At 41.4% G+C, this 27,677-nt stretch overlaps 1 protein-coding gene across 14 annotated transcripts in view; it reads left to right on the top strand.

The window, feature by feature from the left end:
* The first annotated feature begins 368 nt into the window (after positions 1–368).
* MEGF11 (multiple EGF like domains 11) overlaps positions 369–27,677 on the top strand; it is a 255,625-nt gene continuing 228,316 nt past the window's right edge. For 3 of the 14 annotated variants that reach the window (XR_004242751.1, XM_032122625.1, XM_032122626.1), the window contains exon 1: positions 1,391–1,597. The gene's annotated coding sequence lies outside the window, so the exon portion shown is untranslated. The other 11 variants (XM_032122618.1, XM_032122623.1, XM_032122621.1 and 8 more) reach the window with 8 other exon arrangements.

The raw sequence follows: 27,677 nt of genomic DNA, 5'->3' as shown, positions 1-27,677 counted from the left end.
GGACATAAAATACTGTACAAGGTGGGGATTCATCGTGTGGCTACGGTGACAAAAAAAGTTCTATTAATCATTTTGCTCTATTATCAAAAAGGGACTTGGTCTTGTGTTTCTTACATACTGAGATGTTAAAAAAGCAGGATCACAGCCAACATTGTAATTCTAATTAGAATATAATCAGTAATAGTACATAACACAAGCAGAGCATTTAATCTTGAAAAGCCTGTGCAAGCGTAAGATTGCTGGCTAAGAGCTAAGTTAGTGCAGCTGTTCAAATCACCTGTCATAAGCCTTTTGGTCTAATAATTTTAATCATTATACATTTGTAACTTCAGGTACATCTTTCAGGAAGAAAATGACAACCGTGGGGTGCGATTCGTTCCTTGGCTGGTGCCTCTCTGAGCATGCAGTGGCACTGAGCCACCCGAAAGCAGCAGTGATGCAGTCGATGTGACAGTGCAAGGGCAGATGCTCTGGACGGTAGAGGATGCTAGAGAAGAGGTAAATTTTCCACCGCGCTTTTCCCCGTTAGCATCCCCTGAACCTCGCCTGGTATCAGCTCGAGCCAGCTTCTCCCCATGCAGGGGCTGCTTTAGGCACTGCGAGCTGCGTGTGCCTGCCTGTGTGTGCCCGCTCCTCCAGCTGTGTGCGTGCCTCTAATTGCAAACCCAGCACCTCGAAATGGGTCCAGAAGTTTGCATGATCTCCCTCTAAGCACATCCGCGGAGTCTGAGAGGTCTCTGCTTAAGAGATCCCGGGTTTTCGCCGCAGAAGGCAGGCAGTCGTGCTTTCCCCCCCATCTCCTGCCTCTGCTGAGCCACCAAGTGTTTCTGCCTCGGCTATAGTTTGCTTCCTCATTCCCACATGCACTGTTCGGGCGGCAACCTTTAGATGCCGGGATGGCCGTCTTTGTCCTTCTAGTCTATTTAATGTATTTTAATTGAATCGAGCAGAGAAAAAACCCCAAAACACATACCCAAAGCCCAGGGCATCAGGACTAGATACCCCTTTCCCCAAACAACAAACGGTTAAATAAATAACGAGATGCTAAACCAACCATCACCAAACGAATAAGCCAAAAATCAGCGTCAGCGCCGCAGGAAACGGGAAAGTTTCTGCGCCCTGAAGCTGGCACCGCACGTCAAAGCAAGAATCCAGGGGGAGGGGAGCGGAGCGCGGCCCCAGCCCAGTGCCTGCGAGATCCAGGGATGCGGTGGTGCGCCCAGCCCTGCATCCCGGAGCGACTGCCCGAGAGATGCTGCTGTGACTTGGCTCTGCGCCGGGAAAAGAACGTCTCCGAGCCCCCACCCCCGTCTCCTCCCTCCCTCCTCTTCCTTCCCCCTCCCCCGGGTCCTGCGGGGAGGCGGGTTTAAGGTGGGTCGTGTGGCCGCGGTAACTTTCCTAACAGAGCCAAAGAGGCGCCCGGAGTCCCCCGCAGCAGCACCGCCTGCCCGTCCTGGGCAGCGGCACCGGCGCGGTGCCACCGTGCGAGCGGCCCCGGCTCGGCCGAGGCTGCCCGGGCTCCGCTCGCCGCCTCCCGCCGCCGCTTCCCGCCGCCTCTCGCCGCAGCCCCGCGGAGCCGGCCCCGGGTCCCGCCGAGGTAGGTGCGAGTCGGGACAAGTGCTGGGCGCTGCCAGGGACGCGGCCCCGGAGCCCCGTGTCCGCAGCTGCGGCCCCCCGCGCCCCGTTTGTTGCTGGCGCTGCTGCGGGGCAAGGACCTTCCTCTGAACCCCCCGGCTGCGAGGGAGGAAGCCCCTGCCCTGCTCCTCCGGGAACTGCCCAGGCATCCAGGACGAGCCGGGGGGAGGCAGTCTCTCTCCAGTCCCTTCCCTCAATCTTTGCATTCTCGTTGGTGCTTTTGGAAGTGCTGAGCTAGGAGATGTGTGCGTGGGTGCGATCTTACGGCTTTATTAGGACTCTCCCCTATCAGCGCTTCTCTCAGAAGCCGCTTCCTCCCCCCGCGTGGTTTATTGGGCTGTTGTATCGGCACGAACTTTATTCTGGTTGCAGGAGAAGGATTTGGTCCCCTCGTGTCCCCGCGTGTCCCCGCGTGTCCCCGTCCTCGGGCTGCTGCGCTGCTCGGGCAGGTGGACTCGGGCTGGCGCCTCGCTGCTCGGATTGTAGCGGCTTCCCTTGTCGGGTACCTGCCGGGGCTCCTGGTGGGAGAGGGAGTAGGGAGAGGCAGAGGGAGAAGTTGTAGGATGCAGTGTGTAAGCGACACCTGCGTTTCTAAAGCCTGGGAAGTGGGTGGAATCTCACTCTCACTGGTGCTACTCGCTGCTGCCAAACATTGCCTTCTTTTGCCTAGGCAGGACTCTGGCCACCCTGCCAGCTGGTTCCTAACAAAGAGAGAAGTTTAGGAGTGTCAGGACATCAGCTCCCAAATCCAGTGCTCAGCTGAGATCCGCAGTGACAGTACACAGTGCTGGTGACCGTGTTTATCTGATGCCGCTTACTCAGCTGCAAGCACGGGGCACCTCATTGATCCAGAGAGGTGGACAGAGCATCAATAGTTGTGAAACCAAGGAGCCATCGCTCCTCGTTATTTAAATCTCCAGCCTCTGTGATCACTGTATGCTGGGCTTAGCCTGTCCTGCCCCCCAGCAGGGAGAAAGTCCGGAGTTAACTAAAAGGAAGTCTACAGTTCATGTATTTATTACCTCCTGATTTAGAACATAAGTATGTAACACAAAAATTAACTAGAATGGAGCAGCTTGTCTACCTTCCACGACTTGTCAGATGGGGGAGATCCTGCCCCCTGTCCTGCTCAGTCCTGTATTTTGGCAACAGAAATCTCAAGTTAGGTGGCTGGACATTATGTCTCTTAATTTTGCATCATGGGGCTAAGTAATTCTGAGAAGATTTATCCTGGGATATTCAAGTCTCAGTCAGAATCCTTTCCATGCTTAGACTTCTCTTAGAGTCCATCCAGAGCTTTGCTGTCTCTCTTGCTGTTTGGACCTTCCTTCCATGTCCACTTTGTTATTAAATCCCACAGATTTTCCATCTCAGAGTTTTGCCTGCTGAATGGATTCTTCTCGGCGTATTGCCTTGGTTATAGTACTGCTAAATAAAGGTGACCGAACTGACTTAACAGTCTCATCATAGGATTGGATTTTAGGTGATCTTTAACAGACCGGGGATCTGGTCTTGTTTATGAACAAGTTGACATTCATGGGACCTGCTCTGCAGTCTGTTAAAGTTGGTGTGGGACACATGAAATTGTCTTTGATGAGGTTAATAAATTCTAATAAGCATGTGTGATATATGTTCGCAAAATTGGTTTCAAGGCAAGTGCATGAGTTCTTCTTTGTCAGTAACAGCCTCTGGAGGCTTCTTCGATGTTCAAATTCTTGAGCTTAGTTTTATTCCTGCTTCCTGTCGATACCTGAGTAAATTTGTTACAGAATTGCAAAAGTTTTACAGTAAAAGTGTTTCAACATATAAAATATTGAAAATGGTCATGTGGCCATGATCTGTTTTTCAAAACAGGATCTCAGTGTTGTCTTTATTTCCAGTCACTCCCAGTCATTTACTTTCTAAAATTTCGTACTTTTAGTTAAAAAACCCAAATTGGCTGATGTTAAATACACAATATTAGGCTACATTACGTTGCTCCAGCTTTTTGCTTATGAGAAAGGACTAATTGGATCTCTTGTTTTTAAAAATTAAATATAAACTAATAGTCCAAAGTATCAAACAGAAGCAAACACTCCCTGTTAAGAAGTCCCGTGTTTACTGTGAATGGGGCACTCAGCCATTTTCACTTTGAACAATCCATCGTGCTTTAAACACCAGGCAGGAGGATTAATATTTAAGCAAATGCATATGGCAAAACTATAAATCACTGGAAACAGTTAATTATATTGGAACTGTGAAAATACCTTCGAGTACAGCCTGCATAAACTATTTCTCTGTAGTGTGATCACAATTCTTGCAAACCTTTTATCCTTGTATGTGAAATCATTTCTAATTCTGAGTTCCTGCAAAGCATGTGCTTGGTTATTGTTTTCAAAACCATGTGGTTTGGGTTACTATTTAAATATAATATTTATGATAGTACTTTGGTTGTTCAGCTTAAAAAGGGAAGTGCTGCATACCATTGCATATTAAAAAGCTTCTATGTAATTACTACTTTTTGCAATACTGCTGTGCAAATCTCTGGGTCGGAAATTTAAATGGAGACTTTACAGAGTTCACAGTTACTTTATATAAAAACCATAAGTCTTTTTCTCGAAACATGGGGGCTGAAGGCATTGGGGAGTGTAGAGTATGATGCCTGCACTGGTTTTTACCTTTTTGTTATTGCAGCATGTATGCTTGCCATTGGCCTTTGTGTACTCCCAGGTGCATAGAGTGTGGTGGGCTCCCCCAAACCATCGTCCATTAGTCCCCTTTGGGTCTGAATTACCTATTTACACATTTATTGTTGTATTGTCATCTTATGCGAATATGTCCATTCTGGTTGCATCTTGCAGAGGAGTGCTGGGAGGCACAGGAGGCACTTCCACTGCCCCTCTCTCCCTTGCCTATCCATGCAAAGGAACCTGTGAGGCTGCAAGAGGAAGAGTCTGATGCCAATTCAAAGCCAAAGTCCCTGGGAATTTCTGCAGGGATGGTGATGGACTTAAGACCATTCTGTAGATGCCCGTAAGAGTCAGGTCTCACAACCTCCTTGTGTACCTCAGGGTATCCTGGCTGGTCTTCTAGTTGCTGCTCCACCAGACTTCCATTGCCCTGGGAGATATACACTGGATCTGGTGCCCAATGCAGATATCTTGGTTTTCCTCCTGTGTCTCAAATAGCACTTGGGATACCTGTAAGGCTACAGCATCCTGCTATGACCATCTCACGTGTAACAAAAAATGGCTAATATGTAAAACCTGGGATCAAAGAAATAGTTACAACTACCATGGGGAATAAATGAGTTACCCCCAGAAAGGGTTGTTCAGATGTTCATGGAAAAGATGGAAAAAATTCCCCTTCATTGTTCTGTGCTGTGCAGACTGACCATGCTTGCCAGAGCCACCCGTATGTTCCTTTGCACAAAACTGATTGAAACCTCAGTGGAGAAGTTCTGTATGTTAAGGAGAGAGAGATGACAAAGCTTGTAGAAAATTAAAAGAGCCACTCTCAGAGGAAACAAATCCCAGATAGAATGTTTTAGACTGCCAGAAGAATTCAGCCATATGATACTTCTCTGTGAATCCTGTGAGTGATGTATAATCGGTGTGTGCATGTAGAGGGGAGGAATTTTGTTTAAGAGTTTGTAGAATGTGACCCTTACCTTATGAATTACAGATAAAGTACCAAATTAATGAAGCGACAACATCCCACACGTTGTGAAGATCAGACTCAGTAGCTGTGAGAGTGGGCTGCTGCCCAGAGAATCTGAGGCATTCAGTTAAGATGACCAAAGACAAGTGCAGAATTCTCCAGCATGAGTGTGTTTACAAACACTTTTATCTGACCAGTAGTGCTCAGCCCTCCAGGCAGTTTCTCTTGTCTGGCTGCTGCTCCAAAGGAAAACTATTGAAATTTGTATGAAAGGTTCTTTCTGAGTGAGGCAGAGAGGTACAAGATGAAGGTCACCACTTAGTGTGCTCACTGAAATGCAGCAGGAATGAAGAGCACACCCAACTCACACCAGATTGCAAACAAGAGCAGAACTTTAGAGCTCACTTTTCCCTCTGCAGTAAGAACTGACATGGAGAATTTCTCCTGGTACCAGCCTGAGAACAAAGGCTAATGAATGAATGAATAGGCACGAGGCTGAAATGAGATTCACTGCTAAACATGTGCTCTGCTTGAAGAAGGAGTAGCTGAGTGAAAATAGTTCTGTGCACTAACTTCACATACTCAATTCTCATTTTTTTCACCCAAAAACATTTTATAAGCGCTAATAGTCACTCTGAAAAATATTTTAAAGGGTCAGAAAGGCACATAGAATGTGCCAGAATATGACAGCTGAAAGGTTGCCCAAGTGAGGAATTTGTGAACAGGTTTGTGTTGGGTTTTTTTTGCTTGGTTTGTTTTGGTTTTTATTCTTTTGGTATTTAACTGGCAGATGTGAATGGAGATAGGTCCAGGTTTTCCTAAGCTCAGATATGCAGCTGAAGTTTTATTTAGCCTTTTATCTTGGATTCCTTGTTAAGATCTAGACTTTTGCTAACCTCCTGTTTTATCACAAGTCTTACAGTACATAATTTTTTGCAAGGTTTATGGAGTGTTGTGAACAAGTGAAAATCTGATTTCTCTGGAACAAAGACAGTAGGAAAAAGCTATAGAGAAATGATCAGGTGGAGTATTGGAATTCACAGTGGTCTCCTAAAGGGCCCAAACCAGCAAGGTAAATTAAAGAGCTTTAAAGCTCTTTAGTTAAAGGATATAACCTATTTCCATAGATTGTAGGGATGGATAAGGTGTTCTGGGAGCATATCCTACTTTTTTATAGAGTTTGAGTCTTTAACACTCACATCTGGTTTTGAGACAATTACTTGAACAGTAAAAACTACTGTTTGGACATTACTGTTTTAAGAGCCTTTAAAGCTTTGCAGAGGTTTTGGTACAAATATTTTTTTAACCAGTATAAAATGTGGAGGTGCCCTGATATAAATCCAGTGTAAGCATGAGGAGAATCAAGTTCTTTATCATGCTTTTAAAATCTACCAAGTGAGGGAAGCATGGATGATTTGTAAGTAGTCAACTGGCATATGGTACCATTATGATAACATCATGTTCACAGCACTTTCCAGATTGATATACAACCTTTCTAAAATAAGCTCTGCAGAAAAACAAAGAAGAATGTAAAGTCTTTTAGCAGCCAACACACTGTTGGCACAGCACAGGACACCGGGAGGTGACTTCTCTGACACTCAGCGTGTCACATGAGTTGTGCATCACAGTCTAGTACCTACTGATAGGCAGTGACTCCACAAAAGTGCCACTGCCCCCTGTGCATTGGGGCTGATTCCTGCTCTCTTAATGCACTGGGAAATGCTGCTTTCATTTTTATTCCACACAGCCCAGGCCAAGTCATGGGGTTAGCACAAGGTATGGAATTTGTTTCTCAGGTGGAAGTCCAGTAGTAAGCCCTTTGTTAGCAGTGGAAAGAGAGAGGCTGGGGTTACCTGGGGATGGAGACTGAATTATACTCTAGTTCTGGATGGAAGTACCCAGACTGAGATGGAACTGTCTCACTGACCTGCTGTGTCATTTATGGTTCTTGAGGAACAGGAAAATCATAAATATTCCTAGAAGCAGGAGCCTTGACAAGACAAACTGCAGCGATGTTTCACTATTCAAAGGGCTTTTATCTACTTGCCACAGCTAGCTTAATTCTATTAAAGAATTAAAACAGTGATACTTTATTATAGCATAAATTTTACTTTTGTTTGCCTTCATTTAAATGCACAAGCTGTAAATATAATTTTAAAGAAGTGCTGGCTGATTAATTTGAACTTGTATTAACTTCTGTGTGTTCAAATGGATATGGCAAATCAAAACCATTAAAGTCATAACACCTACCATTCCTCAAGGTGAGGAAAAATGTCTGATGTAGTAAGGTTCTTCACCCCTTCTCCTCTTCTAATTTCCTTTTCCCTGCATATTCCATGTAGGCATTTTATCAACCAAACGGGACCAGTCACTTATTTTTTAGATACAATTCAAGCATCAGAAAATGTACTTCTTGGTGTTATTATGTAATGTTTTCTCCAAACACCATGTGACCAGTCATGCCCTGAAACTCCAAGGAGAGAGGAGTTCTATACCCATGTTTATTTGAAAAGGATTGGGCTTTTGGAGGCTTGTTTTGGCACAGGATATCTCCTTTAGGATGAGTTGCCTTCTGGTTATAATGTTTGCCCACTTCCTCCATGGAGTTCAAGGTAGTCCTTGTCAGTCTGCTAGTCCTGACCAGACCAGGCCAGGCATCCAACTTTTGTACTTCAGTTTGGTGAGATGGATCCCATCCTTTTGTAACAATGCCTAGTGTTCTTTGGTGGTGGTGACTGTAAATTACCTCAGGAAGTCCTTTTGAGTTGGATTCTTTAGTGTCATTTATAGTGTCTTAAATTATGTATTATGTGTTGGACAGGAAAGACATCAGTAGCCTATAGGATGTGTTAATAGTAATTGAGGATTGATTAGATGGAGTCTCTGCAGTGACAGCTACTGGGACTGTCACCAAAATGACAAGGGTGGTGAATTATATTTACAAAATATTCATTTATATTAAATACTGGTGGTCAAATATACAGAAAGATTTGTGAGCTGCAAGTGGAAGGAGACCCATTTGCACTGCCTGTTGCAGGAGAGGATCCATCCACTTGTTACGCAGCACCGGATTATGAATTCTGCAGGGCAGAAATTGTGATTTATGGAAACAGAGGTCTGTGCAATGACAAAATACCATCTGCTGCTTGTGGTCAGAAGGTAGCAAATTAGTGAATGCAGTAGGTGTTCTTAACAGTAGAGGCAGATGCTACATCCAATCCAATCCACAGGAATCTGGAAAAGTTTTATTTTTCTTACTCTATTTTGATTTATATTGTGCCGCTTTGGCTCATGAAGATGTAAGTGAAATTTATTTCTCAAAATATGTTCCGTGGGCTTGTTTGTGGATGATCTGAGCTCAGCCTGGAAACTGAGCTTGTTCCTCTTGCTCTGATCTGTAAGACGCAAAAAATGTGGGAACTCTAAATAAGGGGCAAACGATGTTAAACAGAAAGGCAATGGGAAATATCTTGGCAGGCAGAGGTGTGTGGGTAGGAAGGACATAGAAAGTCACTTATATATAGAAAAAAGTGAGAAAAAAAAGACAATTAAGAAAATAAACAAGAAGGGACAAAGAGACAACTAAATAAAATTCAGCAACAGGTTAAAGGCTCACTTAGAAATTACTGAGTTGAGAATGTAAAGTGAGGAATCAGATCTGTGTGTGGTGTGCAAAAGCCTTTTGCTCAACAGAAAGAGAGATAAATAATTAGCAGGATGCTGTTTCACTGATTAATGTCCAGTATCTAACACTGATGGTTTCTAGATAATCCAGGCATCCTCCCAATATTTTGTAGCAGATGGGTTTTTTTCCCTGTTCTCCTACTGTCCTGCAGGTCTTTTGCCTTATCCTCCCCAGCCTTCTTTTAGGCTTTCTCAAGGATTAAGTTTCCCACTTGAGGGACAGCTTGGTAGAGCATTAAGCAGAGGACAATTTTAGGGTCTCTGCTCCCCTTGTAGTACAGAGCTAAGGTTGGGGTTTTCTTTTGCATGCAGGCATTGAAAGGAAGGAGATCGACTTAAAATAATGTGCACTGGAAGCTGAATATAAACTCGTAGTTCGGTTGACTTTTGTAAGAGAAACGTGTTTGCACAGGTACTCTAAATGAAATAGGCTCTGGTGTTAACACACAGCCCAGCAATGAACAGACTGCTGAAGGGGAAGGGGAATATCCTGAGCTTGCAGAAGTGCTGCTGGGATGTAAATGTTGGTAATATTGCCTGGTGTATTTAGCCAAAGGGATATGGAAATGTTGGGCTCCAATTGTTCAGTGCTGCTGAACTGTGCTTGAAGTAGCACCCAGAGAGGGAGGGACTGGTGTGTCCGTGCTGCTTTTCACTTGCTGATGGAACATGGGCTCAGTTTGGCCATTGCTTGGTTTTACCATTGCCAACAGGGAGCATGATGCAGCTGTTAATGCTGGATTTACTTCAGTGAACCCATTTGGGAGCCATGGAATCATAGAATATCCTGAATTGGAAGGGACCCACAAGGATCATCAAAGTCTGACTCCCTGCCCTGCACAGGACGCCCCAAAAATCCCCCCATGTTCCTGAGAGCATTAACTCTCTTTACAGAAAAGTTACTTTCTTAAATTTAAAAGCATCTTCTTCCCATATTCCATGGTGCTTTGAATACCACTTATTTGTTTTATTGGATGACAAAAATAAAAAGTGCTGTGAAGTCTTAGCTCCTGCATTAGAGCTCCGGAGAAGAAATGGTGAAAGTCAGTGTGCATAAAAATAGCCCTGTTAGGAGGGAGGGATGAGCTTGACTTGCGTGTGAGGGTGAGGACATCTGCTCTCCTGAATCATCCTGGTGAGCAGTGTGAGGAATGTAGCCTCTAAAAGTTATGTTGCTTCAGGTAAACGCTCCAGCCACAGGGAGAAAGATGTTTGAGCAGATGTGGTCCCTGACCCATCCAGGAGAGAGCAGTGCTGGAGTGTTTGCATTTCACACTGAATCCCCAGCTGCCAGACAGACTCTATTCCCAGCTAAAATCTTGGACATCTGTGTAGGAATTAAAAGAAGTCTTGTGTTGCATGTTACCTGTCACAAAGAAAAAAATACTTTGATACAAGTGTTTTCTTTTATTAGCACAGCAGCTTGTCATTCATTATGCAGGAATTAATAAGGAACAAAGAATTCTTCTTGTCTAGCTAAAGCTAATTATTCCAAGGCATGGGAAACTGAGGAGTTTGGAAATAGGATAAGGTGATCTTCATGCCATTCCTCTTCATACTGTAATATTTTTTATTGCACACAAGACTTCAATCTGTCTGTTGTAAGCCAACAATATACCCCGTGCTTTGCTCACTGGTGTGCTTAACATACCTTGTAAATTTGCTGTGTGAAGAACAGCATTTTTGATTGTTTAAAGCCTGTCTCAAACTGAGTTTCAAACCAAGTCCATGATGATGGAAATTGCTGGCAGCTGAGATATTTAACTACACTGAAGCCTTGTGTTCTTTGAAGATGAGACTTTCATCAGAGATATGTAGGACAGTGTGGACACACAGTTAAGGACACACAATTTCTTTGGATGTCTTTACATAATATATAGAGACCTTCATTCTGCTTGAGACCCTTAAGCACTTTAGTAAATTTGATATTAAGTAATAAATGTTATGGCAAATGTTGTTTATTTGATAAATCTACTGCCAGAAGAAGTGATGTGTTATAGCATCAGGAAAGGAGAAGCCTTTCTTGGCTTTGTCAAAGGCTGCCTCCTATATCAATACCTTATATTTTCTGGGCATACTAATGCTCCTGATATTTTTTAAAATATTAACGTATTTGTAGAGTGTTCCAAGATCCTGTGCAAAGTTCTTGGGAGCACTGTAGGCATCCCTAGGCAAATTAGTCGTGCATTAGCTATAGATCAGTCTGCTCTGCTCATTTCTCTTAATTTTATGGAGGTGACTACTGCCAGTTGCTGCTAAGTACAAAGCCAAGTAGTTCTGTTCCAGTTTGTTGCTGTATTTTGTGCAATTGGATTATCATAGTTTCATTCCAGAAGATCTGATTGTTTTCTCAGCTATCTGAAGTCTGCTTGAAAACAGAACTGGATATCTAAACAAACTTTTCTTCTCTGATAAAATCATATTGTATTTCCCTTCTAATCAAGCAGAACCTTTTCTAAAAAAATTTTGTGAGCAGGAGAAACACTGTTACAAGAAACTATTTAGTGTTAGGTCATCTGTGGCAGCATTGATTCTACCCAAAATGCCGCAGAAGATGAACACAAACACAAAATAATTTTAATTATTCAAAATATTGCTTGCTGTGACAGAATTGGGAGATACACATATCTCTTTTCTTCAGCTGGGACAGGATCTAGTTTTGAACCAGTGTTTGATATCCGCTGTCCAGGTGTCCTTTGCTTCAGCTTTTCTAACATTTGTGAGTAATTAATAGCCTCACTGAAAACCAGCTGAAGTTAACAAGTGTATTTCAAAGGACTCCGAATTTGCACCCAAATAAAGAGGCCCTATGCTGGTAAATACTACTGATAGTGTAATTAAAATACATTTAAATTAAATAAGATTCGGTTGCCTAATTTAAAAACTGAAACAAAACCCAAACTATCCCTGCAAAATGAAACAACTTGTTATAAAAAGCAGCATATAATGGAATTCCTAAATGCATTTCTAAATATGTAAATTCTGTTAAAGTCACATTTATGTTCTCTTAGTCAAGCCACTTCCTTGTGATATGTGCTGAGATAATCAATATCCAAATAGAAAGAAATTGAACTTGCAAATTATGAGGCACTCCTTGGGTTTCTCCACTTACTCCCTAAAGCTTCATGTCAAACACAGTAGACAAATCTTCACATCTAAATAATTCATCTGCAAATGGTGGGAACAAGAGGAGAGGGAAAAAAAGACAACGTTGTTCCATGCTAAAATACAATAATGCATTAAAATTAATCAATTTCCTCCTGCTGGGGAACAATCATTTAGAAAACATTTTAATTACCAAAACTGAATAATGGGATCAGTGTTTTTGAGAAGGTTGGATTCACCCTACTGAGCACTGGAGAATCCTCTTTGCAGGAGCCCATAAAAATATTGCTGTTTTCAAGTTGGTGCTTTCAATCATGATACTTCTGGGGAGAAATCAGATTTTTTCACAGCAGCTTTTAAGGAAAATGTGGAGTGGACAACAGGCCTGTGTTAACTGTTCTGTGCCCAGAGCTTGCCTTGCATGTGCTCCTGTACTTGTCTTTCTTTTGGATGAGAATTTATTGTGCATTACTTAATGCATATCTAAAGTCAAACGTTCAAGCCAAAGTGTTTGGCTGCAACAACAGACTATGTTGTAAAGTTGTAGAAATAACATTCTTTTATCTGTGTTCAGCCTCACAAGGAATGGAAATGTGCAGAAATCAACAAGCCCAGTCCCTTGTCTTGGCTGGAAGTGGTGTTCCAGGAGAATGGTCATGGCTATTCCATTAGGGATAATGATTTGTCTTTCAGAATTTGCCATGGAATAGCCTGCTTTTCCCTCTGATGCAGGAGGGTCTTGGTCTCCAGCTCTGATTTCCTGGGCATTTTTCAGAGATCTGAATGTTAATGAGAGACGTGAGTCACTAATTTCAGAACATATGGTGACTCCCAAGGAATAGCCACTACCTGGCCATCTGGGAAAGTTGGAAGAGACTGAAACACAAAAAAATGTGTTTGTAGCAGTAGTTTCTGCCCATAGATGTGATATATTTTTGTCTAAAGCAGTTTATGTCACGTATTTTTTTTCTCCTGTCAAACTGGAAGTTTTGCTTTTCCATGGCCTGGGAGGCACAGAGCCACGTTTACTAAAAGGCTGCTCAGAGAAGCTGTGGTAGCCCCATTCCTGGAAGCGTCTGAGGCCAGGTTGGACAGGGCTTGGAGCAACCTGGGATAGTGGGAGGTGTCCCTGCCCATGGCACGGGGTGGGATGGGATGGCCTCTAAGGTCCCAACAAACCATTCCAGGATTCTCTGACATGATTCTATGAAGTCCCAGAACTGAGGTGAAGAGAAGGGTCTCCTTAGGAATCCATTTCACAGGAAGATGACAGGAAATTTTGCATGGAGTGTTTGTACTGAGAGCACGTGAGAACTGAGATTAGAGTGTCAGTTGTGGGAGGGGCACAGGGATTGGCAGGGATGTCCTGGAGCTTTTCTTCCACAATTGAGGACATTGATCAGCAAAATGATTAAATAAAGGGTACTTGGGTGCATGCTGAAGACTGAGTCACCTGAAAGATGAGTTTGCTGAAGCTGCCCTGCATGAATTCCAGGAACATTTCCACTGACTGGGGTCTTCAATGTGTGCTCAGGGCAAGCTTCTATCTCCATACTTTGCTGAATCAGGATATTAAGTTTGCAAAGAAAATTAAAATAGATTCACTGAGAATGATGTAAATCTTTATGTTCACAGTAGGGCACAGAAGCAAAGTGAATATCCTGGTAATAAAAGTACCTTGTAACTCGTGGAATGAACAAAGTTCCCAAAATGGTTATTACATGCTGTATTTTCTGTTTTGGATTATTGAAATAGAAGTACTGAGAATTAAATTGTATAAAAGGCATTTTCTTTTTTATTTTCATAATTATTCTTTCATCCACATAAAACTTTTTTCTATCTTGTAATAGTCTTGGTTGGTACTGAAAATTGCTGTAGCATAAGTAAAACCAGTCTAATTGAGATTCATAAATCCACTTTTTAACAAGTACAATTAGGAATAGTTATTAGAGACCAGCTGGAAAACATTAGGGATGAAAATTTACCATAGGAGCTTTTTTATATGTTTGAGACATTGTTTGATACCAAAACCTAAATTACATAACCAGAGAAATGAACCTGCTCTTTGAAATCTAATTTGTACACAGAAAGTTAATGCTGAATATTCCTATTGATAAAAATTTTATTATTAGGTCTTGTTAAACTGCCTGTTTTTAATGGAAGTCTGACTTTCACAATGCTTTTCCTATAATTAAAATATGAGAAGTAGCAACTTGATTATATTGAGTGCATTTGTGTCCAGTGGCTGTGTAATAAACTTTGGTGCAAGTCAATTCTATTATCTATTATGATTTTTGAAAGTAGAGAAGTTTATTTGGCCTAATTCCAACCCAACTCAATTCAAACAAATTGTTCAGTTGGTGTGGCTGGGATGAATATTTTAGAACCTAAGCACGGGTTTTAAACATATTCACGTACAACCACTTCAGTATGTAAGACTCTCATTTTAAAAGTCTGTTAAATAAAAGAGATTTTGAGAAAATATATTTATTTATTAAGAATTTAACAAATAATTTATGTTGACTATGTGTAATGCTCAATCACAATCAATAGAGGAAATTACAGAAAATCCATTCTCAACTTTTGGTTGAGTTTTCACTTTACTCCTGTTGCAATTCAGGTTTTATTTGGAAAGTGCTGTTGCAACAAAGAGAGTGCTTTTAGCCTAATTGAACTGAGTGTCTTAAAACAACTTCTCATCAGTCAGCTTTAAGGGTTTTTTTCTTATTTGTGGTTAATGGTACTTCCCTCCTGGAAAATTGGACAAGTCAATGTAAACGAAAGAAGATAATTATTAATGTTTTAGGATAAATAGGTAAGCCATGTTAGCTATAATAAGGCGTCTGTGAACAATCCAAATCAAGGACGTAAATTCACTGCAGTCAAATGTTTTACACCATTGATAAATTTGACACGTTTATTACACATCTAATTAAATTGAGCATGCAGAGCAGGCAGGAACCAACAATGTATGCAGATGTCGCATGGATATTTAGTACACTGCTGATTAAGATCAGCTCGTTTACATCACACTGGGCTGATTTGTTATGATCAAACAAAACATGTTCAACAGAAAAGAAAATGATTGAGCCAAATTCCATTCTCTGGAGGTTTGAGACTCAGTGGCTTTACCAGGATCACGTGGGTGAAATTAGCAGGAAAAGAGGGCAGGAGTTGCCAGATGTTCTCTTGCAGCATTTGTTTGGCTGGGAATGCTCTGGGAGCACACAGGAGGTGTGTACCTGTGGGACACCCTACACTGGCTTGGGGACAGTTCCTGGACAGATGTAGTGGCGTTGTGGCCACAGTGTCCCCGGATTTGGGAGATGAGAGCTCAGGGAAGCTGGTGAGGGAGGCCAAACTGTCCATGAATTAAGTGACACTTCATGTTTAAATATCTTTGTAGCAACAAATGCATTGAGACAGACAGCAGGACTCTTTCAGTTCCCGTGTTATTTGCACAGATCCCAGGCCCCACTGCCTCATAGTTCACCTTCTCTTCCAGTACCTGCAGCAACAATCAAATCAGTCCCTTAGCAGTAGGAATTGGGCTTTCCCTTTTTGTCAGCCCTCTCCTACAACCCATTCCATTGTAAGGTACAAGTGAAGGGAAGGACCATCTCTTTGCCTCCTCCTTGAAAAGCACAAGGCTTCCAAGGTTTGCTGGCAGCAAAGGGAGGCCAAGGTGGGCGTTCTTTAGCTGGGTTTTGTCTCTGCCTGTATAACTCAGCTCAGGCTGTGGCCTGAGTGACATCCAGCTCTCAGGGAAGAAGAGTGCAACACAGCAAGGACTTCGTAATCAATATTTTTCTGCACAACTTTATGAACTGGGTTATCACCTCAGAAGGTGATTTTATTTGTTAGGTAATCAAACTGGCTTGTACTCAGTCCAGAGCCATTTATATTGGGCAATTAATTACCACTTTTTATTCCTTCCAAATTTACTTTTTAAAGAATTGCACTGCCAGGGGCTGTCTATTTCTGGCAGACTAGAGTGTGCCAGGATTGGGGTACACACATCCATATGTGTCAAATCCCTGCAGTAGCCTGCTTGCTTAATCATGGAATCCTGTGAAGGCAGTTAGCACAAGGATAAATACCAGGGAAAACCTGTGCTTGCCAGTAATGGAAAGCAGAGACGCAAAGACTTCGCTCATCATCTGGCTGGAAATCCAGAAAGAGGAATTCTAAATGTGGAGATTTTCTGATTCCCAGCCCTTGAGTCTCTGTGGTTTTTGGCACTGCTTGAATCAGAAGAGAGAGTTTGAGACCTGAACTGGGACTGTTGAGGGTTTGTAACACAAAAAGCGGCATTTGGGAATTCCACGTGTAAATGGGCAGATCCAAGGTGCTTTATAGGGATCTTTTAGCCCAGAACCAACAGGCCAGAAAATAGGATGGAAACAATCTAGATGACTGATCTATATTTAAGAAAAATAATCACATGTTTCAGAACATTTGGAGATAAAAGCAATCATTTCTAGGGACTTTTTTGTTTCCTACTTTCAGAACTATCAAGGAATCTAGTAGGACTTCAGGCCTTTTATTACTTTGAGCTTTGACTTCTTGAGAGTGTAGGGGTCTGCTTGGTTCACTGGACTGTGTCTAAACCAAGTATCTTTGTTTCTGGCCCTGCAGCCAAGAGGAGACAAGGAGATTGCTGATAAGAAGTTGATAATGCTTTAGTTTATACTAATATGTTCTTTTAGAGCTAAAAAGCTGATGTAATTCAGCAGAGACACCATTAACTTCAGCAAATTTAAAGCACTTCTGTAAGACAGCATGAAACTCATCCCATGATTTGATTTTGCTGCTGTATTTTCAATCTGGTTAGGAGATAACTCAATAACATTTTCCAGTCAGCTCCAAATTAAATGCAAAATCTTTGTTCTTCAACTGAATAACTTCTAACTTAGAAATAGCCAGAAATATCCTTCTCTGAACATCCTGTACCTGGAGGAAATGTTGTGCCTCATGTAAGGACCACGTTTTGGGCCACTGGTAAAAGAATATCCTATGGCTTTGTCTCAGAAAATTCACTCATTTTAATCTGAAACTCTGCCATTACCCCTCATAATTCACTTCCTTACAGAACTTAAAAAGCACTTTAGGTGTTTCTAGTTTTTAGCTTGTATTTTAGTCTCTTTTTAGTACAAATTCCCAGCCTATTACTGTAAGTTTGTCAAAAGAAGTTGTACAGATTCCTATACTCTTTGTGTTTCCAGGTACTCCTCCTTCCTTGTGTCCCACACACTCTGACCCTTCCCAGGCTTTACAGTGCTCTTTAAAATTTAGATTTTGTTCTGGTCTACTTTGATGATTTTATTACCTCACTGAATTCTCCAGTGGTGCAGAGGAAATGAGCATTTAGGACAAAAATAAGGAAGGGACCTTAAAGAGACCACTCCAGTTGCTTCAGGTGTAAGGTGGAAACATGTAATCACTGAAGGTCTTCCTCTTCTTTGGAGTTGCATTTTTTTTCCCCTGACACTGCTTTCATTTTATTACAAACTTTATCTCAATAGTCAAATCCAGCCCAGTATAAGATATGAGGTCTCTTCTTGCTGTGGCCAAGTTCACATGCATAATTCCTTTTAATACAGCAGCACATCAAGAGGAAAATGCACCACTTGGTGCTCTCAAAACCTCAGCTTCAATATTAAAAAACACATTCCTGGAACAGTTGTACATGGATCTGTCTGGTGTCAGAACATGGAAAAGCACATTTTTCAGTCATTTAAAATACATCAGTCAAACCATCTGAGTGTACCTGCTGGCTTCATTGATCTTCCTGTTTTTAAGAAACAACTGGTTATTTGGATATAAATGTAGAACTGACTGACAAGGTGAGCACTTCAGATTTACATCATTTACACTTTCTTTTGAAAATGAGCACATACTTTGTAGGGATAATTGACAGTGAATTATCTTTGAACCATCCGCTGGAACCTTGGAATACTTTGAGTGATGCTTTTCTGGTCATCATTAAGAACTATTTCAAATTGAAATCCTCCATTATGGAAGAGAAATCTTCAGGGAAATTACACTCTTGTAAGTTCTTCATGTAATTAGAAGGACTGTTCTCAGGTCTGAGCAGGGGAGAAAATAGGAGATAGATACACACCTACATTTATATATATATATAAAAGAAACTCCGTGTGTGTGTATATATATATAAAAATTTGATTAATCGATATATTTTATTTTCTGGAGTATTGGTTCTGTGGTATTTCCTTTATTTGGTTAAAGAAAGGCCATTTTTTCCATATTTCTGACAATACTGCTCATAGCAGGTGTGTATTTAGGTATAGATGGTGCAATGCACATGACAGCAATTGGAATATCAGCAGCTTCCTGTAGATTTTGGGGTCAGTATTCAGTTGTAGGATTAATGTAAAATCATGTCTATTTTCTAAGCACATAACATAGTAAAACTCCAAACTACAGCAGTACCTGAATGTTTTAATTACCCCATAAGACCTTACTATAAACAGTAGGAATTTTCTGGGTTTTGCAGGCTTCTAAACTTCTCTGTGAGGAGCTGATGACCTTTGCAGTGTGCTTTTCTCAAGCAGCAGAGAAAGGTAAATTTGCCCATGACAACTTTAAGTCATTTCAGATCACAGGGAGAGTATTTCTGAAATTTATGTGACAAAGCTGTGCTAAAATCTTGAAAATGTTTCTTTGGTTACCAAAAGCTCCTTGCTTGCAGCTGCAATTGGTGCTGTGTTAAAGTCTCAAGTTCTCTCTCAGTGACCCCTGCACCCCCAGGAGGTCTTGCAGAGCCCTCAAACATTTCCATGAAGAATGTGACAGCCAGGGCTGCACAGACACAGCTCAGGGGAACTCTCTGGAACTCTTCATATTCAGCTGATGGTCTTGCATTATTCCAAGCTAGAGGAAGCTGCCACCTCCTCCTCCTTCTCTTTCTCCTCCTCTGATAATCACCACAAGATGTTTGGTGCTTCCCAAGAAGGCTGAGTTGCGCTGCCTGCTTCAGTCAGTTCTTTGCTTCTTGTGCTCTTGATAGAATGTCATTCAGTATCAGATCTCAATTCAGTTCATTGCACAGCAAAGATTGCACTGTGTTGTTTGGAAGCATCTTTTTTTCCTGGGGCAAATGCACCACATTGTGCAGGATTGGCAAAAGCTCCTGTTTTGTGTCTCTCTCTAGCTTGCAGGCATGGCTCATCCCACCCTCTGCTGCTTTCCAGTCTGTCAGAGGCACCATTGTCCCATTTTTAACCATGGGAGCCACCTCAAAATGCCTTTGACAAAGCCATGTGTCTGTGTTAGAGCAGTCTGGATGCACTATAAACCTCTGAGATTGGGATGAGACTTCAGGTAGGATGTCTCATGAGGTTTTTTTATAATGGAACAAGGATAGAAGAAAATTAGTGGATCTTTGTTTACATTGGGGCAAAACTTGTACTGAGGCAGCAGCTCAGGGGAAGGAGTGTAACTGAGAAAAGCCAGAGGAAACAGAGCTGGTGTTTTTTCTGTTTTATCTTCTTCAGCAGATGTTCTCAGCCTTATTCCCCATTTCAAAATGGGGAATATTTTACATTATTTATAACTTCTATATTATTCCCCATTCCAAAATGGGGAATACTCAGTGACTCCTAGATTAGTCCATACAGGTTCTGCACAGGGTCCAGTCTGAGTGAATAAAACAGGACTGTGGACTCTGACAAAGGGGCTCTCCTGGGGTGGATTCTTGGCAATACTTTGCAATTTGTACCTCCACAGGAAAGCACTTAAATATATATTTATTTTTAATAGATCCATAAATCCGTTAATGTCAAAGGGAAAGTGTTGTAAATTGGGGAACTCCTGAACTGAACTCTGATCCACACAGAATCTGCCTTGAGAGAGATCTTTGCAAACTGAGCCGTCCAAAAAACATTAAAAAAATCCCAAAACCACAAAAAAGGTTTGCAAAAGATGCAACTTTAAAATCACGATGTCTTAATCTTAACTGAATGATTGCAACTGCATCACCAAGCTGCTTGGAGTTTCTTTATCCTTTGTTTCACACGCCCTATCCAAAAAACATGTGCTCAGGATCTGATCTACCCTTGGCTTGTCTCAGCACAATATGATAAAAAAGGAGCTTCCTGCAAAATCTCTCCATCTCTCTATGTCAAAAGGACATTAATTTATGAGTTCCCATTCCTCTTACTGTGACACATTCCCTGCTTTGTGCCTTGGACAGAGAGGAGCTGTGGAGAGCTCCTCTCCATCCTACATACGCCCAGCCTGGAGGCAGCAACTCCCCAGGACTCTCCAGCAGGGAATTCTGGAGCCTTTACTCCAGGTAAGGAGGCAGGTTGGGACTGAGATAATCCATGGACACTAAAGAAATTAATCCTGAACTTATGCACCGAGTGATCCTAGACCAAAGCCTTTCTGTTCCATGCCTTATAATGGTTTGAATGATCAGAATATAAAGGAAACTCTGTGATATGTTTATTAATATCTTCCCCATAATTAATTCCTTTAAAATATTACTACCTCCCTTTTTTCAGGCCTGCTGTTTGTGAATGACCTTGTCTTTCTTTTTTTCAGCTGTGCCCATACACATCACTTGTCGCTTCCCACTGTAGAGCTATAAATCCGCAGCACCACTTGCAGACAAGAACAGATGATTCAGTCCTATCTGTTGCATTAATGTACAATCAAGCAGAACTTAAACCACAAAGGAAGCCTTGTTGATTGTGTCATCCCAAGGCATGAGGCAGGAAGTGGAGAGACAATACTGGGCATTTACTTCACAGATGAACAACTTTTGATCTTGCAAATCTTTATACGTTTGCTTTTATGTAATTCTTACATAAAATCTTGCATGGCTGCCGCACCATCACTGAGTTGCTCTGTATGCAGTACATCCTCTTTCTATGTTCCCTGTTTAGAAAGCTAAGACAGCCTTCATGGGATATTTGGATGAGCTTCAGTGACTCCTGTGCACCATGAATTTGCTACTTTTTCAGCCTGTATTTTAAGGTGAAATTCAGGAGAAAGTATCTTCTTCTTTTATGTGCTCTGTGGTGCTACCTTCAAACCATCTGTAACTGGCCTGTGGAAAAGGATCTAGAAGTTTGCCAGACACAAAACTTTTCCTCACCCAATTTCTTTTTGTATTTATTGATGATTTATTATGCTGCAAAATGACCTCATTTGCACCCTGAAATACTCTCCTCCCTTCTCATAAAAAGAAAAATCTTCAAGAGCAGTTTTTTAAATTTTTAAGTGGAGGAAAGCCTGAGACTTGTGGGGAACAGGATTTGTACAGTAAATCAGTGTCAAGTGACAAGCAGGACCACTCTAATCCACTAGAATCAGTCCAGATCATTAGTTTATTACAAACACTCTTTAAAGAAGTAAGCAGGACATTTTTCCTTCAGTTCTTTGCTCTGCGATAGCTTATATTTTATTGAGAACATCCAGCTCGATGAAACCATGTGCTTTTAGTGGATGTTCCTGGCATAGAAATATGTTGTCAATGCTCTATTGATCTACCTGCACAAGCCAGTCCAACAATGCAGGGTAACTTTAATTTCTTTTGATAGTTTGCTCTTTCTTGACTGGCTCTGAATCTTCAGAGACCCAGTCTCCATGCCTGATTAGTATTGTAATTCTTACATTATCTTTCCATATGATGGAAAGTTCAGATACTTGTTAGAGAAACTATATAAAATCTTTATCTCCCTCCTCTTCCCCTCCATTCCTACAGATTTGACCAATGCAAAACCTTAACACCTTTTAAATCCTTTCTTAAAAGCATTATTTACCTTCTCCATGGTCCTTCCAATACAGGAACTGTGGGGATTTCAGGCTGTATCGAATTGACAGAGTTTATGCAAGGGCAGTGTACCTGCAAAGCAACTTTGCAGTCCATTCATTAAACTTTTGTCTTTTTTTGTCTCATGTCCATGTAACAAATAGTTGCCATTTGTTTTTCAAGAGAGCAGATGGTTAAAATAAAAGCCAGTGAAGATCAATGCATAATTTTTGGTGTAAGTTAACATCCTGGCCTAAATGGTGGTTTTGTCTCCTGACACAGCACTTCTTTTATTTCATTTCCTCTGAATATTATATCGTAACAAATGTGATGCTTCTTGCCCCATGCTTTAATGTGGAAATCCCAGTGTTAAAAATCAATGAAGTTAATTAGCAGTGATGAATGAGCACACATTAATTGCCAGACTGGCCATTAGGATTGCGGGTGGTCAAAGCCGTCAGAGGGGTTTAACTGCTCAGCCTCAATTCAGATTGTTTGTTGCACTGTAGGCAGTTTGGTTAGTTTTATCATCATGCTAATTAAATGCCTTAAATAGAAACTATTAATGAAGGATGTAAGTTATATATCATCAGATCTGCAAAAATATATCAGGGTATCTTTTCTCTTTGTTAAATTAGCACTGCAATTGTCCCACCCTGTGTGATGATGGGTCAGTCTGGAGCAGCACAGTTGACTTCATTAGAATTATTTGAATTTACCACAGTGTGACTGAAATAAAAAACCTGTCAGCTGTGATTTATTTGCTGACTTGCTGTGCCTCAGATTCTTCTTACTATTCACTGAGTAACTCTACAGAGTAAACAACCAGGGTATGAAAGTGACTTTTCCCCCGCTCCAGTACCACAAGCAATGAGGCAGAGCTGTGCAGTTATTTGTACACGGGGATGGAACAGATCCTGGCTCTATGAGCAATTAATACTGATTTTTTCATTATCATTTCCTGTCTCTCCTTAGCATCAGTGATGCACAGGGCTTTCACACAGTGTGACTGTGGCAAAGTTTGATAATGTCACAGAGCTTTAAAAGGCACCCCTTCCCTTTCATTATGTCATGAAAGAAGAAGAATGCCCAATCCCAAAGAAAACCCTTTTCTTCTTGCATGACATAACCTCTTTCGTATTTGAAAGTGTAGTGCCAGAAGTTGAATTGCTTGCTATTTAATCTTTACTAGAAGCAGCACAATTTAGCCTTTGGAGGGGAGGAATTGAAGAACAGAAACAAACAGAAATACATGACTGTCTTTCTGGTACAGATAGCTATTAATGGACTCTGAGGCAGGCCAAGCTCTTGCTCAGAGCACAGCAGTTTTTTATAAACCAACAGAGGGCTTTTGGTCTTTGTGGCATTACGCTTTCCTGCTTCTAAACAAAAAAGAAATAAAGCTTGTGTTCAGTTGATGAAATGTAAACTGACTTTCTCTAAAAGGAAAACTCTTGCCCTCACAGTGGATTGTGCAGTTACTTTCCAAACTGAGTCAAAGTTACCAAATTTTAAGAGTCAGACAAATTATCAAATATTCTGAGAATTCTGATTTATACTTTTTTTCCTTATATCTGCCTGATGTTTTCCAGCCAATATATTTGAGTAGAAGGACATATTTATACTCTGTAAATGAACCTTTCCCATGTCAGCAGTTGGACTGGGTGGGCTGTGACTCAGAGGCAGAATTAAGTGTTTGTTCTGAGAAGCCCAGCTCAGTGTGGTCAGGTCACAGCTGGAGCACGAAAATTCTAATGCAAAAATTATAACTTATTCTCGTGGCCTAAATTATTTGGCAAAGTATTTGAAAATTAAGAAATCAACATGCTTCAGTTACTTGCTGGGTTTGGAAACCTTTCTCTAGCTACCACCTGTGTCCAAACTCCCACCTCATGGAAGAGCTGTCCTTCCACAGCCTGGATAAACAGGGAAAACCCTAGCCAGGTTTTCCCATCAGGCTGAAAAAAAGAAGGTTATGAGCTGAGATTTCAGAGATCTCTCATCTTTCCCTTTCCTTGTTTAAAAAAGATAACAAAGGAGAAAGTTAAATATAAAAAAAGTTCACATAATACTAAGAGCAAAGAAAATTAGGATTGGGAAATAAAAAAGTTAAACCTATTTGTTGTGTTAAAACTGCATGATCTTTGAGGTCCTTTCCAACTCAAGCCTTTCTGTGATGATTTCTATGATTCTGATTTTTAATTTCTGATTCTGATTTTAATTTCCATTCTCTACAAATGGGTGTATCCAGCCTCCTGGCCACTGCAAGTGAATGACATTTAATCCTTGGTGCACAAGAGCTTGTCTGAAGCTGTTCTATAAGTATTATAATAAATTAATTTGAGTAGACATTTTAAAAACAATCAATTTTGATGTAATTAACATGTTGGTGTTCATTACTCAGTGGACAGAACAATGAATCCTGAACAGGTTTTATTTATATCAAATGCCAATATCTTAAAATAGATTCTCTGAGCAGCAGAAAGGTTCTTCCTGTGGTTTCCTTTTGCATGGGGAATTATCTTGGGACGAGCTTTGTTCAGTTCCTTTTGGGCTGGAAGTGCACCAGGCCCAGCACTGGCTGTGACAGCAAAGAGGGGACCAAGGAGACCCTGCCAGGTGTGAGAAGTGCTGTGAACTTCTTCCTTCTTCTCCTCCTGAAGGCAAAATCCCACTTCTTTGGTCCTTGACACTCAGCTCTTCTGCTAATACTGCCACACGCTCATTTTGGTTTGGATGACCTGGTAGCCACACATGTACAACATGAAAAGACCAGGAAAAACGTTTGGGAGATGGTAAAACCACCTCAGTGTGTTGTGTGTAAGAACAGGGCTTGAAAAGATCAATTTCCAGGTTTAGGTCTCAGAGCAAATCTTTGTTTTGGATGTGTTTGGCTTTAGGCTTGTGCCACACAGATCTCAGGGAACAGAGACAGCAAATTCCTGACCCCGCCATGGTCTCTGGCTGCAGGAGGGATTACATGGAGCACATCTCTGCAGTGGCCAAAATGCAGATTTACTGCAGCTGCACTACATCTTGTCCTGCAAAATCAGTCAGTCAGTGGGGCCTTATTTCCTCTACAGTTCTTTGATCTATTCCTGTACTGGGAAGGAACATGAAATCAGGGGTTTAGCACAGACCAGTGGAGGGAACAGCTTGCTGAGCTTTGTCTGGAGTGTCTCAGGCACAAGGACAAGCAGGTGTGCTCTGTGCCCAAAGAGGATCAGCCCGGATGTCCCCAGTACTTTTTGCATTTTGCTTTCCCTTATACACAGAAACTGCCTCAAATGTTGATCACCCACCAGTGTGAACCAAAGGGGAAATTGTCATAGATTTCAGTAGGGGTGGACAACACTCCTAATATCCAGTATTTTTCACCTCCGAGCTTTGGAAACATGGGATGGTTTTATGGAGCTGTTTTGTCTAATGGCAGCTGGCCAGACTTGCTCAGAAAAAGTTACAGATTCTAAGTTTCTCAGCAGTGAATTGTGCTGACATAAGTAGGCAGTGTCAAAACACGTGAAAGACAAGGCTTTGCTTCTTTTTTCTTTTTTTCCTCCCAAGACTGGAGAAAAAACTACAAAAGGATTTCCTACTGCCCTGAGCTAATCTGGGTACTGTGGGTCCTGTGCTGGTTGAGTTGCTGCCCAGAGTTCTCCATCTGTCCCACTGGAAGTCTACCTGAAAGAAATGAAAGGAGCTATGAAGGACACAGGAAAGAAAAGCAACCAAGGAGCAATAAAAAGAAAATAGGGAAGTCTGACATTATGATAAGAAATATTTTGTCAACTCCCATGTGAAAATCTATTCAATGATTTTTTTATTAGGCATCTAATTAATATATTTTTAATTTAGAGGATTAGCATGTTGCTATACAGCAAGATTTTGAATAATTTAGGTTTAAAATATGATTTTGCTGGTCAGTAATGAACAGAAAGCAGGCCACATGATCAGAAGAATATATTTCCTGAGCAAAGGTCCATGTTTCTCACTCTCAGGATGGTCGAGCAGTGCACAATCAGAGACATAATTCCAATAATGAACTGCCAATGGAGCTCACACCATGTGGACATTACAGTGTGCTGATGCCTTGGTAAAGCCCTCAGAGGAGAGAACAGGTTAAAATTTCAGATTGCGACATTTCACTGGGAAACTTAATTTTTTTTTCCCCAGAAAAAAGACTTGTTCTTTTTGGTTTGTGTTATCACCCCAGGTTTGCATTGAGCAGAGCAAACAGTTGGATGGGTTATCAGCGGCCACAGCCTTGTTCTCTTTTGCTGGGCTGCAACAGAGAGCAGGTGCTGGGTGATAGCACTGGAGGTTCAGCTTTTCTTGTGTGCTACCCCTGTTACCCTTTCTCCACATCAGCCAGCTGTTCATGAGTCTCATCCCTCACGGTGGTCATGTGCTTATGAACTCTCCCAAACAGAGCTCTGGAATGGGGCCTTTGTTGAGGCGCAGTTTGGATAAATGGCTTAGGGACAAGGGTGTCAGTGCACTTCCCTCAGCTGACTGATGGCTTCCACTTACGTCAGGCCCTGGAGACACTTTCTAGATGTGGTTAATGTACCTGAGCATGTCACAGCTCTAAGACACTGCCTCCCCTCAGAAGAACTGGATGAATTACTACTTTTTAGTGTTAACTTAGTATTAACTCTACAGAAAGTTGGACCGCCTCGCTGGTGTTTTAGTTAGTTTTAGTTTTGCAGTCAAGCAGATAAAGACACTCACCTGTTCCATTTGCCTGATTCCATCAATTAGGCAGTGATTGGCAGGTGAGGAAGTCACAAAAACAACTTCTTCTGCCTCCTCATTACTGCAGTGTGAAATCGTTCACTAGAATGTGTCATTCCTCCTGTGGGGACTCCGGGAAGGAGTCTTTCCACACCATGCTATACTGGGTATTTGAATATTCTTACACATTTGGCTTAAAGTGATGGATAATAAAAAAATGGCTAAGAAGTGTTTTTTGCTTTAAAGCAGCTCCTAATCAATAAGATTTTGTTTTGCCAAGTGATTTAATGTTCAAATAGCATTATTGCAAAAAACACACCACTTGCTTGCAGTAAGTGCCTGTTCCTTGTCGTGTCGAGTACCTCCTGGACATTTGTTTTGATCCTTTTCTTAGTAAAATGTACTTCTGCTGCTACAGATTCTGCTTTTACACATACAATACTTCAATGAAATATTCCATGAGGTAGAAAAGACATCTGTCTATGTAGATTTGAAAGGAGACAAGGTTGCACCTTAAACTTACAGAAGCTAAACACCATAATTAAATTACAGCGTCTGTGCCGTGGAAATATAGATTTATGATAACACAGCAGTAAAGTCTTTTCTTCTGGAAAGTAATCCATTTAAAGAGCTCACTCATCTCATCTGGAACAATACTTATTGAAAGATTTGGACCTCAGTTCATACATCATCCTTAAAGTATTCTTACTCTAAACTCAGTATTCTAAACTCTGCCACATTCTGTGGGATAAGGACCGGGAGAATTTGAATACACGATGCTTAAACAAGGATTTGGGTTTACGTGGGACCCATCACCCACCTGAGCTCCTGATTACAGATGTGTTGTCTGAAGAGCATTATAATGGCAGCAGAGGAGCAGAATTGAGGAGCACATGGGATGTGCCAGAGAAGAAAGAAAAATAGAAAAAATATTCTTAATATTCAGGAGTCTGAAGAATCAAAGAAATTTTTGGAGCAGATTTCACATCAGACAAGCTCTCCTAGAAAGCATTAAAAATGTATGATTGAAAACTGGAATGTCAAATAATGAGTCTGTTTACAGCAGGGGAGGAACAAAGCCTGACAAGGAAAGTTCATG

This window comes from Corvus moneduloides, chromosome 13 (genome assembly GCF_009650955.1).
Source record: "Corvus moneduloides isolate bCorMon1 chromosome 13, bCorMon1.pri, whole genome shotgun sequence".
Lineage (NCBI taxonomy): Eukaryota > Metazoa > Chordata > Aves > Passeriformes > Corvidae > Corvus > Corvus moneduloides.
This window is presented reverse-complemented; position numbering and strand designations above follow the sequence as displayed.